General features: G+C 41.1%; 1 protein-coding gene across 7 annotated transcripts in view; it reads right to left on the reverse strand.

The window, feature by feature from the left end:
- Positions 1-16155, reverse strand: part of DENND5B (DENN domain containing 5B) — a 210393-nt gene that overhangs the window by 83480 nt on the left and 110758 nt on the right. The gene's annotated exons all lie outside the window — the stretch shown is intronic.

Consider the following 16155-nt stretch of genomic DNA (forward strand, 5'->3'; position numbering starts at 1 on the left):
GTTTGGGCTTCAGTAGTTGTGGCACACAGGCTCAGTAGTTGTGGCTCACGGGCTCTAGAGCACCGGCTCAGTAGTTGTAGGTGCACTGGCTTAGTTGCTCTGTGGCATGTGGGATCTTCCCGGACCAGGGCTCAAACCCATGTCCCCTGCACTGGCAGGAGGATTCTTAACCACTGCGTGACCAGGGAAGTCCCAAACTGGACTTTAAAATAAAGACTATTACAAGAGACAGAGAAGGACACCACTAAATGATCAAGGGATCAATCCAAGAAGATGATATAGCAATTGTAAATATTTATGCCCCCAACATAGGAGCACCTCAACACATAAGGCAAAGGCTAACAGCCATAAAAGGGGAAACTGACAGTAACACAATCAGAGTAGGGGACTTTAACACCCACTTTCCCCAATGGACAGATCATCCAAAAGGAAAATAAATGAGGAAACACAAGCTTTAAATGACACATTAAACAAGATGGACATACATGATATTTATAGGACACTCCATCCAAAAACAACAGAATAAACTTTCTTCTCAACTGCTCATGGAACATTCTCCAGGATAGATCATATCTTGGGTCACAAATCAAGCCTCGGTAAATTTAAGAAAATTGAAATCATATTAAGTATCTTTTCTGACCAAAATGCTATGAGACTAGATATCAATTACAGGAAAAAGACTGTAAAAAATACAAACACATGGAGGCTAAACAGTACACTACTAAAAAACCAAGAGATCACTGAAGAAATCAAAGAGGAAATCAAAAAGTACCTAGAAACAAATGACAATGAAAACGTGACGACCCAAAACCTATGGGATGCAGCAAAAGCAGTTCTAAGAGGGAAGTTTATGCAATACAATCCTATCTCAAGAAACTAGAAACATCTCAAATAAACAACCTAAACTTACACCTAAAGTAATTAGAGAAAGAACAAAAAACTCCCAAAATTAGAAGAAGGAAAGAAATCATAAAGAACAGATCCGAAATAAATGAAAAAGAAATGAAGGAAACAATAGCAAAGGTCACTTAAACCAAAAGTTGGTTCTTCGAGAAGATAAACAAAACTGATAAACCATTAGCCAGACTCATCAAGAAAAAAAGGGAGAAGACTTAAATCAATAGAATTAGAAATGAAAAATGAGAAGTAACAACTGACACTGCAGAAATACAAAGGATCATGAGAGATTACTACAAGCAACTCTATGCCAATAAAATGGACAACCTGGAAGAAATGGACAAACTCTTAGAAATGCACAACCTGCCAAGACTGAACCAGGAAGAAACAGAAAATATGAACAGACCAATCATAAGCAATGAAATTGAAACTGTGATTAAAAATTTCCCAACAAACAAAAGCCCAGGACCAGATGGCTTCACAGGTGAATTCTATCAAACATTTAGAGAAGAGCTAACACCTATCCTTCTCAAACCCTTCCAAAATATAGCAGAGGGAGGAACACTCCCAAACTCATTCTACGAGGCCACCATCACCATGATCCCAAAATGACACAAAGATGTCACACAAAAAGAAAACTACATGACAATATCACTGATGACCATAGATGCAAAAATCCTCAACAAAATACTAGCAAACAGAATCCAACAGCATATTAAAAGGATCATGCACCATGAACAAGTGGGGTTTATCCCAGGAATGCAAGGATACTTCAACATATGCAAATCAATCAATGTGATACACCATATTAACAGACTGATGGATAAAACCATATGATCATCTCAATAGATGCAGAAAAAGCTTTTGACAAAATTCAACACCGATTTATGATAAAAACTCTCCAGAAAGTAGGCATAGAGGGAACCTACCTCAACATAATAAAGGCCATATATGACAAACCCACAGCCATCATCGTTCTCAATGGTGAAAAACTGAAACCATTTCCTCTAAGATAAGGAACAACACAAGGTTGCCCATTCTCATCACTATTATTCAACAGAGTTTTGAAAGTTTTAGCCATGGCAATCAGAGAAGAAAAAGAAATAAAAGGAATCCAAATCAGAAAAGAAAAAGTAAAACTCTCACTGTTTACATATGACATGATACTATACATAGAGAATCCTAAAGATGCCACCAGAAAACTACTAGAGCTAATCAATGAATCTGGTAAAGTAGCAGGATACAAAATTAATGCACAGAAATCTCATGCATTCCTATACACTAAAGACGAAAAATCTCTAAGAGAAATTAAGGAAACACTCGCATTTAGCATTGCAACAAAAAGAATAAAATACCTAGGAATAAACCTACCTAAGGAGACAAAAGACCTGTATGCAGAAAACTATAAGACACTGATGAAGAAATTGAAGACAATACAAACAGATGGAGTGATATACCATGTTCTTGGACTGGAAGAATCAACATTGTGAAAATGACTACACTACCCAAAGCAATCTACAGATTCAATGCAATCCCTATCAAGCTAGCAATGACATTTTTCACAGAACTATAACAAAAAATTTCACAGTGTGTTTGGGAACACAAATGACCCTGAATAGCCAAAAAAATCTTGAGAAAGAAAAACGTAGCCAGAGGAATCTGGCTCCCTGACTTCAGACTATACTACAAAGCTACAGTAATCAAGATAGTATGGTACTGCAACAAAAACAGAAATATAGATCAATGGAACAGGATAGAAAGCCCAGAGATAAACCCACGCACATATGGTCACCTTATCTCTGATAAAGGAGGCAAGAATATTCAATGGAGAAAAGACAACCTCTTCAATAAGTGGTGCTGGGAAAACTGAACAGCTACATGTAAAAGAATGAAATTAGAGCACTTTCTAACACCATACACAAAATGGATTAAAGACCTAAATGTAAGTCCAGACACTTAGAGGAAACTCTAAGAGGAAAACTCTTAGAGGAAAACATAGGCAGAACACTCTATGACATAAATCACAGCAAGATCCTTTTTGACCTACCTCCTAGAGAAATGGAAATATACAAGCTTTTGTACAGCAAAGAAAACCATAAACAAGATGAAAAGACCCTCAGAAAGGAGAAAAAATTTGCAAACGAAGCAACTGACAAAGGACTAATCTCCAAAATATACAAGTAGCTCATGCAGCTCAATATCAAAAAAACAAACAATCCAATCCAAAAATGGGCAGAAGACCTAAACAGACATTTCTCCAAAGAAGATATATAGACTGCCAACAAACACATGAAAGGATGCTCAACATCGCTAATCATTAGAGAAATGCAATTCAAAACCACAGTGTATCACCTCACACCAGTCAGAATGGCCATCATCAAAAAATCTACAAACAGTAAATGCTGGAGAGGGTGTGGAGAAAAGGGAACGCTCTTGCACTGTTGGTGGAAATGTAAACACTATGGAGAACAGTATGGAGGTTCCTTAAAAAAATAAAAATAGAACTACCATATGACCCAGCAATCCCACTACTGGGCATATACCCTGAGAAAACCATAATTCAGAAAGAGTCATGTACCATATTGTTCACTGCAGCACTATTTACAACAGCCAGGACATGGAAGCAACTTAAGTGTCCATCGACAGATGAATGGAGAAAGAAGACGTGGCACATATATACAATGGAATATTACTCAGCCATAAAAAGAAACGAAATTGAGTTATTTGTAGTGAGGTGGATGGACCTAGAGTCTGTCATACAGAGTGAAGTGAATCAGAAAGAGAAAAACAAATACCGTATGCTAACCCATATATATGGAATCTAAAAAAAAAAAAAGGCTCTGATGAACCTGGGGCAGGACAGGAATAAAGACAAAGACGTAGAAATGGACTTGAGGACATGGACAGGGGGAAGGGTAAGCTGGGATGAAGTGAGAGTGTAGCATTGACATATATACACTACCAAACGTAAAATAGCTAGCTAGTGGGAAGCAGCCACATAGCACAGGGAGATCAGCTCGGTGCTTTGTGACCACCTAGAGGGGTAGGATAGGGAGGGTGGGAAGTAGATGCAAGAGGGAGGGGATATGGGGATACACGTATATGTATAGCTGATTCGCTTTGTTATACAGCAGAAACTAACACAACGTTGTAAAGCAGTTACACTCCAATAAAGATGTTAAAAAAAAAAGAGTAACATAATTGACACACTTTATGGAAAAACAACCAAGGGAAAAAGAGAGAAGACATAAATAAATAGTATTAGGGATGAAAAGGGGGACAAAACTACAGACACAGCAGATATTAAGAAGATAAAGAAATATTAAGACTTTATGTCAATAAACTGAAAGCTAAGAAAATTATTCCTAGAGAAAATAGAAATGAATAAAAATTGATTCAAGAAGAAATAGAGGCGCTTCTAGGTTGGTGAACACACTGAGGCGCCGGGAGGATGATGTGCCTGGAGGGGCATGGAAGCTCTGTGTCCTTCCCCCACCATACCTTCTCCTATACATGTCTTCCATTTGGGTGTTCCTGAGTTGTATCCTTTATAGTAAACGGTGACAGTAAGTAAAGTGCTTTCCTGAGTTCTGTGAGTCGTTCTAGTGGGTTCGTGGGAAAATCCACCCCCCCACCCCGAAAGTGGGGTCGTGGGAAATCCTGAATTCGTAGTTGGCTGGGCACCCTATTTGTGGCTGGTACCTGAAGTGAGGGTAGTCTTGCAGGATCAAACCCTTCAACCTGTGGAATCTGATGTTAACTCCAGGTAGTTCGTGTCAGAAGTGAACTAAATTGCTGGTATCAGATCTGATGGGTGTCAGGGAGGAAAGAAGCTCTCATTTAGTGTCATAAAATGTGGAATTCAGTAGAATGACACAGGCTCACAGAAGCATGTGGTTTAGGAAGAGAAAGGATGAGGAACAGGGTAGGGTATGAGGAACCTTTGACTCCTGGGTGGTCACATGATCAGTCATGGTGTAGGGCAGCAGCTATGCTGAGATAAATGACTGAAGGTAAAAGTTATCGATGGAATTTATTGATGGATCTAACTCCTGGGGAATTGTTTCAATGGATGCATAAAGAAATACAAACCAATAAGAAAAACGTGAAATTTACAATCCCTTGATTATTGTTAGCTATAATAGCTAAAATGAAATTAAAAGAGAGTGCTGGGTCAGATTTTGATGCTGGGCCAACTAGCTTCAAAGCTGCCCGCAAAAAGCGAAAAATTTTTCAGGGACAACAAAGCACCTCAAGACTGCTGGTAACCAAAGTTCATGTGTGGGATTGGGAAGGGCAAAACCAAGAAACTACTGAGACCATGGGGCTCAGTGTGAAGGAGCTGTCTCACTTTGTAGGTTGGCATCACCAGCTTCCTGAAGAAGCTTTACTAAAAAGGACCAAGAGAGAAATTTAGGAGCAGTATATTCATTTTTATTTTTATTTTATTTTATTTTTTTTAAGATTTATTATTTTATTTATTTTAATTTTGGCTGCGTTGGGTCTTAGTTGTGGCACGCAGGATCTTCCTTGAGGCATGTGGGATCTTTTGTTGCGGCGCACGGGCTCTTCGTTGTGGTGTACGGGCTTCTCTCTAGTTGTGGCGTGCAGGTTTTCTCTTCTCTAGTTGTGGTGAGCAGGCTCCAGGGAGCGTGGGCTCTGTAGTTGAGGCGTGCAAGCTCAGTAGTTGTGGCATGCGGGCTTAGCTGCCCCTCGGCATGTGGGATCTTAGTTCCCTGACCAGGGATCGAACCTGTGTCCCCTGGATTATAAGGCAGATTCTTTACCACTGGACCACCAGAGAAGTCCCTGGAGCAGTATATTCATTTTTAAATGCTGCAGAGTGGAAGGGTTGGTGCAGGACCCACAGCTAACTATGGGACAATTACAGATGGCTATCCATGATACAGACACAGAGCAGGTTACTCCTGAGGGAGCAGCCATCCTGGTGCACTGGATAAAAACTGCTGTAAAGTGTTTACTCAAAGAAGGGGGACTACCTGACTCCCCCTAAAAATGTCAAGTGGAACACCCCGGATGAATTCACCCCTTATTATTCAAATGTAAGCCATGTGGGATTGGTGTTATGATAACTAGTATATTCACAACTGAAAATGCCCATTACTCAGGTCATGGTAAATACTGTGGGCCCCTTCTGCATTAGCAACCCATGTAACCTCACAGTCAGAGAAGCCTGTCTCAGCTTCCCCTCATGAATCTTAGCAGATGCTAATAAAAACATTATATTAATTTAAAAGAAAATGTGGAGAGGCAGAGGAAAGAGTCAAGGGACTCATCCCAGCATGGTGGAAATTTTTAAACAATTATTAAGAAACTGAGTGAATAAAGCAAATGTTGATAGAAGTGGGAAAGACAAAAAAGAAAGAAGTGTGTCAAGAGACGCATCCCAGCAGGATGGAAATCTGTGGATGGTTATTAAGAAATGGGGGGAATGCAGGGGACACGGGTTCAAGCCCTGGTCCGGGAAGATCTCACATGCCGCGGAGCAACTAAGCCTGTGTGCCACAACTAGTGAGCCTGAGCTCTAGAGCCCGCGAGCCACAACTACTGAGCCTGCGTGCCACAACTACTGAAGCCCGCGTGCCTAGAGCCCGTGCTCCGCAACAAGAGAAGCCACTGCAATGAGAAGCCCATGCACTGCAACAAAGAGTAGCCCCCACTCACCGCAACTAGAGAAAGCGTGCTACAGCAACGAAGACCCAACGCGGTCAAAAATGAAGGAAGGGAGGGAGGGAGGGAGGGATGGGAGGGAGGAAGGGAGGAAGGAAGAAATACATAAATAATTTTTTAAATCTTAAAAATAAAAAGATTAAAAAAAAGAAATGGGATGAATAAAATGGACATTGACATTGATGGGGTTGAAACAAAGGTCTTAATACAGTACTGTTAGAGACTGGGTGGATCAAAGGGACCCCTGCTGGACCCCCTACATTAAAGGGCTCTAAGCAAGTTGAGTTTGTTTACTGCAGTTTGGAGAAATGTAAGACACGGGGAAAGCAATGATTATCATGAGAAACCAGACCTGACATCACCTGGGGCAGGTCAGGCAGATTAATCTTGGCTCAAACTGCCTGCTGGCTAAAATGGTCAGGGAGTGGAGAAGTTTCTGGGAGTCCTTTACTTGGATGGGACCTCATGCACTGTGATACCAAAACCCTTTGGTGAAGTCTTAACGCAGGCTACAAATAGATTGAGAGAATATGAAAAAAGTTAAGGTTGACTGATTAAGGTGGAAGTTTGGGTGAAAACTGGAATGTTTAAACAGGCTTACCTGAATGGTTTATGGGAATGGATACTATGTCTAAATGGGGAACACCTCCCCGCAAAGTAAAAGGGATGGCATGTCAATCGCTCTCCAATCCAAGCAATATTAATTAGACATCATGCTAAATGGGAATAAGACTGCCGGAGCCCACACAGTGTTATAGACAAGAAGCTGAAGGCCGGCAGACAAACTCCGTACAGGAGCCCTACATAGAGCACAGACTGGGGCTTACGGCAAAAGCCTGTGAGCACCTCCCAGTGACAACTACTGGGATGACAGACTGGAGCATTTCCATTTGAGGGGCAATTACTAGCCTGCTACTGAACGTTAGTCTAAACTGCCCCTATGACTGAAAGACAAAATAATCTTGAAACCCAAAATACCCATGATGTCTTGGGTATTGTCGGAAAAACACTCTAATGAGGAAGGCAGTGCACAGAAGAGTTCCATAATTAAATGGAGACTGTCTACAGAGGATCTTGTTATGAGGAGAAGGCAAGGAGGAGATACAATGAGAAGCCTCTTTTCCCAGAGGACTGACTCTGGAACTGAGTGAGGAGGTGCCAGATTCTGTTGTCACTTGGACAGTATAAATACCTCTCAACTGACCAACAAAGAGCTGCTTGGTTTATGTATGACAGTTCCAAGGTGAATGGCCACCACTCTGATCAAAGAAAGTAAACACAGATGGGCTCAGTGGGCTGACTTGCACGCTGTTTTCCTAGCAGTGATGGAAGAACTGAACAATGGTAAAGCCCATATGCTTGGGTTTTTACTGACTCATGGGTAACGGAAAACTGGGCTATTAAAAGGATGCCTGTTTAAGGTGCAGCCATATGGAAATCCCTCTGGGAATTTATGGGCCACTTTAAAGTAGGACATGTTAATGCTCATCAGAAGAACCCACTTTCAGGTTTGGGAGGTGATGTAACCACCAAGTAGACCTTTTGGTACACTCCCTTCAAGTGGCCACCTGGGGGACTGCAGCAGTGCAGAGATGGGCTGAATCTAGACATAATCCTCTTACACCCTCTGAGGCACAAATTGCCAACAAGAACTGTTTTGTCTGCCAACAGGAGAGACAGAGGATGCAGATGGATGTGGGGATGACTCCCCGGGGGGGAAGGCCCTACTACACATAGCCAGCAAGTAGACTACACTGGACTAATGCCAGCAGCCCTGGTGGGGGTGGGGCTATAAATGGGTCCTACCAGGAATAGACACTTCAGACTGGGCTTTGCATATGAGGCAGTAGATGCAAATGCTTAAAATACTATTGGAGGATCGGAACAGAAGATACTCTACCAATGTGGGCCGCCAAGTTACACACTTCAGGCTATGGGACACAACACACTTCATCACAGCACACAGTGTCCAACAGTGGGTGAAGAGATACCACAACAAATGGATACATGATGTTGCTTATCACCCTCACAGTAATGGTTTAATTGAGAATTAGAACAGGCAGTTGAAACATCTGCTGTCTAAAATGTGTGAGATAAAAGCATAAAGGGCTGACTTTCATGCCTTCACAAGTGTGTGCTCACACTCAACATAAGGGGGCCTACGGGAGAGTCTCCACTAGATAGATACCTCTGTTCTTCTGGTGGATCTGAGGAAAAGGGGATAGAGATGGATGCTGGTATGACTACAATTCTTCCTAAGGGGTAAGGATGCTGGTATGAAAATATACTTTTTATTTTCTTCCCCACATCACCTCAGCTTTCTTTTTCCTACCTGATGCAGGACCAGGACTACAGCTACAAGTGCCAGAAGCAGGGATGAAACTCTATTTTTAAACCTTTATGTCAGAATTCCTAAGAGCCCGCTGGGGTGGGCTGTGCCTTCACCCCATCTGGCAAAACGGGGGTTAACAGTGAATGCAGCTGTAATGCCTGGAGGTGAAAACAGCCCACTAGTTCTGTACCTATGTAACCTTACCCTAATATGAATGGTAGTGAACTGAGGCGGAGGTACTTGCTAGACTACTATTGCTGCCTGCAATCTAAACCAGCACTGTGGCCAAACCTAATGTCCCTTCCAAAGGTGGAAAAGTTTGGGTATAAATGGAAAGAAGGAGGAATAGTAGTTAAGGGTAAAGGAGTAAATAAATGAGTTATGGTAATAAGAGAAATCCAATATTACATTAACACTCCGAAAGAGGCTCGGGGCAAGAGATGACATTGTCTCTTAGCTCAATTATACCGGATGCCTTGAAAGGGGGAAGCCATATATTGCTGCAGTTGGAACCTGAGAAAATGTATTGTACTGGAACCCTGCAAACCTCAGTGGCCTTGCTCTGGGAGACATTTTCATGCAGTAGGATGACAGACTGAACTAAGCAGTAATGCCAAAGGGACAGGTACTATGCCAGCATCTTTTAACTATTAGGATTCTTTTGTTCTAAGGGATCGTGGTCAAAGACCAGGGGGTAGTCTGTGATATAATAAAAGTATCTGACCTTTGTCCCCAGTTCATGATGATGATGATGATGATGATAATGATGACAGAGGACGAGTGGGAGGGAAAAGGGGGAGGAGAAATAGAAAACCAAAATAAACCATTAAAGACACTGGACTGGTACTTAACATCTTCCCAACAAGACCAAACAGTTTACAGACAGCTTCCCTCAAATAGTCATGGATCAAATAATTACAACCTTAAATGAAGGGGATTCCTTGGGGGCGCAGTGGTTAAGAATCCTCCTGCCAGTGCAGGGGACAGGGGTTCGAGCCCTAGTCCGGGAAGATCTCACATGCTGTGGAGCAACTAAGCCTGTGCGCCACAACTACTGAGCCTGAGATCTAGAGCCAAAGAGCCACAGCTACTGAGCTCACGTGCCACAACTGCTGAACCCTGCAAGCCTAGAGCCTGTGTTCCACAGCAAGAGAAGCCACCACAATGAGAAGCCCCCACTCACCACAACTAGGGAAAGCCCGCACGCAGCAACGAAGACCCAACGCAGCCAAAAATAAATAAATAAAATAAAATTTAAAAAAAAGAACCTTAAATTAATTTTTCTCCATTTTATCTTCCAGACAAAAATGGAATACTTTCCAACTCATTCTATGAAGTTATAATAATCTTAATACCAAAAACCAGATAAGATAGTGCAAGGAATAAAAATGATAAGCCAAATCAATTAAAAACACAGATGTAAAACTTCTAATCAAAATATTAGCAGACTAAATCAAGCCATATCTGAAAACCATGACCAAATCAGGTTTGTCTCAGGAATGTAAGGGTGGAATATACATTTTTCACCTTAATAAATGGTTAAAATGAGAAAAACATGATCATCTTACTTGATGCAGAAAGAACATTCAATAAAATATGACATGCATTCATAATTTTTAAAAAATTTGAACACACTAGGAATAAAAGGAAACTTCTTTAACCTGGTACAGGGTACAAGGTATTCACCAAAAACACTATAGCAAATGTTATGCTTAATAGTGAAGCATTAAAAGCATTCTTTTTAACATCAGGAAAAAGACAAGGATGCCTGTTATTATCAATTCCATTCTATACAGTACTGGAAAGCCTAGTTAGTACTACAAGGCAAGCAAAAGAAATAAAGGTGACAAAGATTGGAAAAGAAGAAATAAAACCATCATTATTTGCACATTATCACCTATTTACTATTATAAAACTACCTAGAGACATTAAAGAAAGCCCTTATAAATGGAGAGATACATCATTTTCATGGAGGGGAGACTCAACATCCTAAATAAATTAATTGTCTCAAAACTACATTCAATGAAATTTCAGTAAAAAGAAGGTGGTGAAGAGAACTTTCCTATAAGATACCAAGACTTACTTTAAAGCTATAGTAATTACAACAGCGTGATTTACTACAGGGACAGAAAAACTGGCAGAATAAACTGAATTCCCAGAAATATATAGAGGAACTTCACATACAGGAACTTATACATGAATGTAGTGGCACTGCAGATCAGAGGGAGGAAGAATGGTCTATCTAATAACTAGTATAGAATAACTAGTTACAGATATTTCTAAAATATTAAATTTGATCTCTTCCTCACAATATAAGCAAAAATCAATTTCTTAGAGATGCTAAATATAACTTAAAAACATTTAGGAAAAAATGTAGACTATTTTTTAGAAACTCAGAACAGAAAAGGATTTCTTAAATAGAACAGAAAGTTAAGTCATAAGAAAGATTTGTAAATGAGAATTTATGACTGAGTATCTTAATTCATCAAAAGATCCCTAAAAGAAAATTAACAGCCACAAACTGGAAGGAAACATGTGCTTCTCATATAACTGACCAAGGATTAGTTTCTTGAATATATAATGAAAACTTATTAAGAAAAATGTCTTAATATTAAGTTTTTGTTCATCACAAAGTAAAACTAGTATTATAAAAATATTGGCCAAAGCTGTTAAAATTCTAATGCTTTTTGGATACAGGTCATGGGAACCCACTTTCTGCCATCAAAATATCAAGTTTGATTTTATGATTTATCAACTCCATAACCAATAAGCTATAATGTTTAGTTGAGCATGACTAGAAATTTGTGTTTACAAGGCTCCCAACTTCAATAAAACTTCAAGCAGCTTCTACTTACTGACAAGGTTAATTCATGTACAACTTACAAAGTGGGGGGAAGGGAGAGGAGTACTGTGAAGGCTCACAGGCAGGCAGTGCAGTGTGGGCTGTGGGTAACTGCTTATTTCCATTGTGAAGAGTCAAAGAAGGTAATAAGCAAGATCCAAAAATGTTCCTGAGGCCCTAATTATTGGTATCAAAAGTTAGACCCTGGTGTTTAAATTCCCCTTTTATTCCTCCACTATTCCTTTGAAAAGATGATCAGACTCCAATCTTCCCACTGTCTTGCTCCAAGTATTTCTAGGCTGCAGAAGAGAAGTACTCTTTTCTGATCTGGGGTCCTAGAAAAGAGCCTTTACCTCTTGGGTTCATTCCCTGCTTAAAATTTCTAGCCAGTTACCACTGCAAAGTGACCGTGATGTACACACTCTCTAAATAACAGACTGGATTTTGTTGTTGTTGTTGTTGTTGTTGCGGTACGCAGGCCTCTCACTGTTGGGGCCTCTCCCGTTGTGGAGCACAGGCTCCGGAAGCACAGGCTCAGCGGCCATGGCTCACAGGCCCAGCCACTCCGCGGCATGTGGGATCTTCCCGGACTGGGGCACGAACCTGTGTCCCCTGCTTCGGCAGGTGGACTCAACCACTGCGCCACCAGGAAAGCCCGATTTTTTTTAAATTAATTAATTTTTATTTATTTATCTTTGGCTGCATTGGGTCTTCGTTGTTGTGTGTAGACTCTCTCTAGTTGTGGCGAGCGAGGGCTACTCTTCATTGTGGTGTGCGGGCTTCTCACTGCGGTGGCCTCTCTTGTTGTGGAGCACAGGCTCTAGGCACGCGGGTTTCAGTAGTTGTGGCACATGGGCTTAGCTGCTCCGCGGCACGTGGGATTTTCCCGGACCAGGGCTCAAACGCGTGTCCCCTGCATTGGCAGGTGGATTCTTAACCACTGTGCCACCAGAGAAGTCCCCAGACTGGATAGATTTAAATGGGCTGTGGGGGACTTCCCCGGTGGTCCAGTGGTAAAGAATCCGCTTTCCAATGCAGGGGAACTCGGGTTCGATCCATGCCGCAGGGCAACTGAGCCTGCACACCACAACTACTGAGCCCGGGTGCCTCAACTAGAGAGCCACGTGCTGCAAACTACAGAGCCCATGCGCCACAACTACAGAGCCTACGCACCCTGGAGCCCACACGCCACAACCAGAGAGAGAAAACCCGCATGCCACAACTAGAGAGAAGCCCACGTGCCGCAACTAGAGAGGAGCCCATGTGCCGCAACGAAGATCTCATGTGCCGCAACTAAGACCAACGCAGCCAACAAACAAACAGTGCCCAGGAATGTGTGTGGCAGCATTTTTTAAAAAATAAAGAAAAAAAAAGGGCTGTGCACAAGAATTTCAAATCAGTCTAGAAGGACATTTTCATCACTGAAATCCATCTACTTTTATTATTTTTGGGTTTTCATGGTAATTGTTCAAGACTTGTAATGTTTTTAAATTTTATGGCATCAGTGAACAAGAAATGAAGTACCAGAGGTTATTAAAACTCCTTAACACAGTCAGGAGAAATGAAGAATGGCACCAGAGTACAAATCAACATAACAACTCTTAATTCATTCCCTTCTTTCTCTAATGGGAGAGACACTTGTCATTGTTAAAATTTGCATTTACACAGATAATCTACAATTATTTAACATGGTACCTTTACAAAAGACCCTCAGAGGTGAGTTTATAATTTAAAAATACATACTGAGACAGATAAGGAAAGGTTAAGTGCAGTGTCCAATACAGCTAACATGTGGGTAAGTGTTCTGGATAAAGACCGATCCAAGCCCGTTCTCAGCTCCACCATGTTACCTAATAGCTGTGTGATCTTGGCTAAGTTACTAAGCTTCCCTGAGCATCAATTTCCTCCTTCATAAAAGCATGTGCAGTACTAACTCATTGTTGAGAGGATTAAATGCAGGGGGCAAAAAGACCAAAATGTACAAGGCACTTTAATAGTACAATTCCTAATATAGAGTGATTTCTGTGAATGATTAGAAAATTACTTTATGAGCCTACTTTTTGTATGACACTTTAAAAATATATGTATGATGAGAGTTCTACAATCTCAAGACTCACTCTTGTGTTCAGCATAAAAGACCAAGTTACCAAAAAATACTCATTTGAGTACAAAAACATGCTCATAAATATTCAGTCTTCTTAATTTGAAACTGAAATTAATATGTAGATATTAATTAACTATAACTTTTCAACAGACTCCATAAACTAAATGGGACAAGCTAATCAAGCTGAGCAGAAAGATGAGAGCTCAAGACAGACCACAAGCACAGAGACATAAAGTGCTATTTAAAACAGGAAGTGTGATAACTAAGGGTTTTTTTCTTTAAAAAGCATGACAGTCAGTATAAGAGAACATTTAAGCTCTCAACCCTGAAACAAATGCCTTGACTCTATAATTTAACAAAGTTATACTTTGAATGCAATAATATGTCAGATCCTCACAACTTAAGATGTGCATAATTTTATAGAGGATTATGTAGGACTAATAAAACTGATAATAATTACAACAACATTGGCCATCATTTAGTTAGCACAGGTTTCTTACTTTCTCACAATAAATCAGTGAGAGAAGAAGGAAAAAACCTGTTATCCCCATAAAGATGAACTGATTGACACTCAGGAAGATTATGTAACTTGTCCAAGGTTACAGATAGTAAGTGACAGAACAGAGATTTGAACCCATGATTGTTATCACTTCAAAAACCAATATTCTTGGGCTTCCCTGGTGGCGCAGTGCTTGAGAGTCCGCCTGCCGATGTAGGGGACACGGGTTCGTGCCCCGGTCCGGGAAGATCCCACATGCCGCGGAGTGGCTGGGCCCGTGAGCCATGGCCGCTGAGCCTGCGCGTCCGGAGCCTGTGCTCCGCAGCGGGAGAGACCGCAGCAGTGAGAGGCCCGCGTACCGCCAAAAAACCCAAAAAACAAAAAACAATATTCTTTCTGCCCCAAATTGCTTCTCTAGGCAGGACATTAGGAAAAGGAACTAAATGACTGGGAAGATCTCTTGAAAATCTAGGATTTAAATTCTTTTTACTAATAAGCTAATATACCTGAGGGTATTAAGCTTCAAGCCCCTGCCCCAACAAGCAAATCTCCAACCCCTATCCCCTTCAGGGAAAAAAGCAAGACAGGAAGACGTAGAAAGGAAGAAAGAATTACTTAACATTAAATCTTTCAGATACAAAAGGGTGATCTGCCGGTAATGACCAGCGCTAAGAAAATGAGAGCACAAGGACAGGAAAGAATTCAGATTAGTCATTAGAGAAGAACTTCCTGACAACAAAAATTGAGACACTGGAACACATTATCAGAGAACATTACGTAGGATAAACTGAAGAAAATACAACCTCATGAAGGGCTGTCAACACACAAACAGTATCAACATACACACAAGATGGGGAAGTACAAATATAGCCTACTTGGCTCAGCCTCATTTATAATTTAAAATAGAAAAGAAAAAAAGGAAACTGGTAAAATAAGCTTGACAGCAACAGTCAGGAGACTGCACTACAATTCTGTCAGCCTAAGTACAAGTTAGCAAAATGCTAACCCAATATTTGTGCCACATTTTTCAAAAGACCCATCAAGGCACAGGTACCATTTTATATTTTCCTTCAATTCACTATCCATTAAAACACAGCATCTCGGGCTTCTCCGGTGGTGCAGTGGTTGAGAGTCCGCCTGCTGATGCAGGGGACACGGGTTTGTGCCCCAGTCCGGGAAGATCCCACATGCCGTGGAGCGGCTGGGCCCGTGAGCCGTGGCCGCTGAGCCTGCGCGTCTGGAGCCTGTGCTCCGCAACGGGAGAGGCCACAACAGTGAGAGGCCCGCGTACCGCAAAAAAAAACAAAAAAAAACCCCAAAAACACAGCATCTCTATTTCCTCTGCAAATTCATGTTCAGACTAGAACCAGTGCTCTAGTCTAGGGTCAAAGTTAGTCATCACAGATGCACTGGTAAAATAAAACCCAAATTCTGCTAGTTTCTTAAGTATGTTTTGGGAGAATTTTGAATGAAAAATATCACAAAGATAACTTCCTTTGGGATTAAAAACAAAACAAAACCCCCCCACATAACTTTGGTGGAATTATTAGACCTAGGAGAATCGTGTCTGTTCCACACGCCTGTACCCCTTTCTCTCACTACATGAAATCAACCCGTCCAAAGTTGATCCCCTTAGGAAACTGCAGAGTCAACGATTTCGTTTATCCCTTTTCCAATGTCAGTTGAGTCTTGATGTGAACCTTTACTAACCTGTAAAAAAATGAGAAGTCTACATGTTCCTGGTAGTAAGAGGATTCTCTCACTTTCATTATAAAAAGAAATATGTTTCT

This window comes from Mesoplodon bidens (assembly GCF_964165515.1).
Source record: "Mesoplodon bidens genome assembly, chromosome: 11".
Lineage (NCBI taxonomy): Eukaryota > Metazoa > Chordata > Mammalia > Artiodactyla > Ziphiidae > Mesoplodon > Mesoplodon bidens.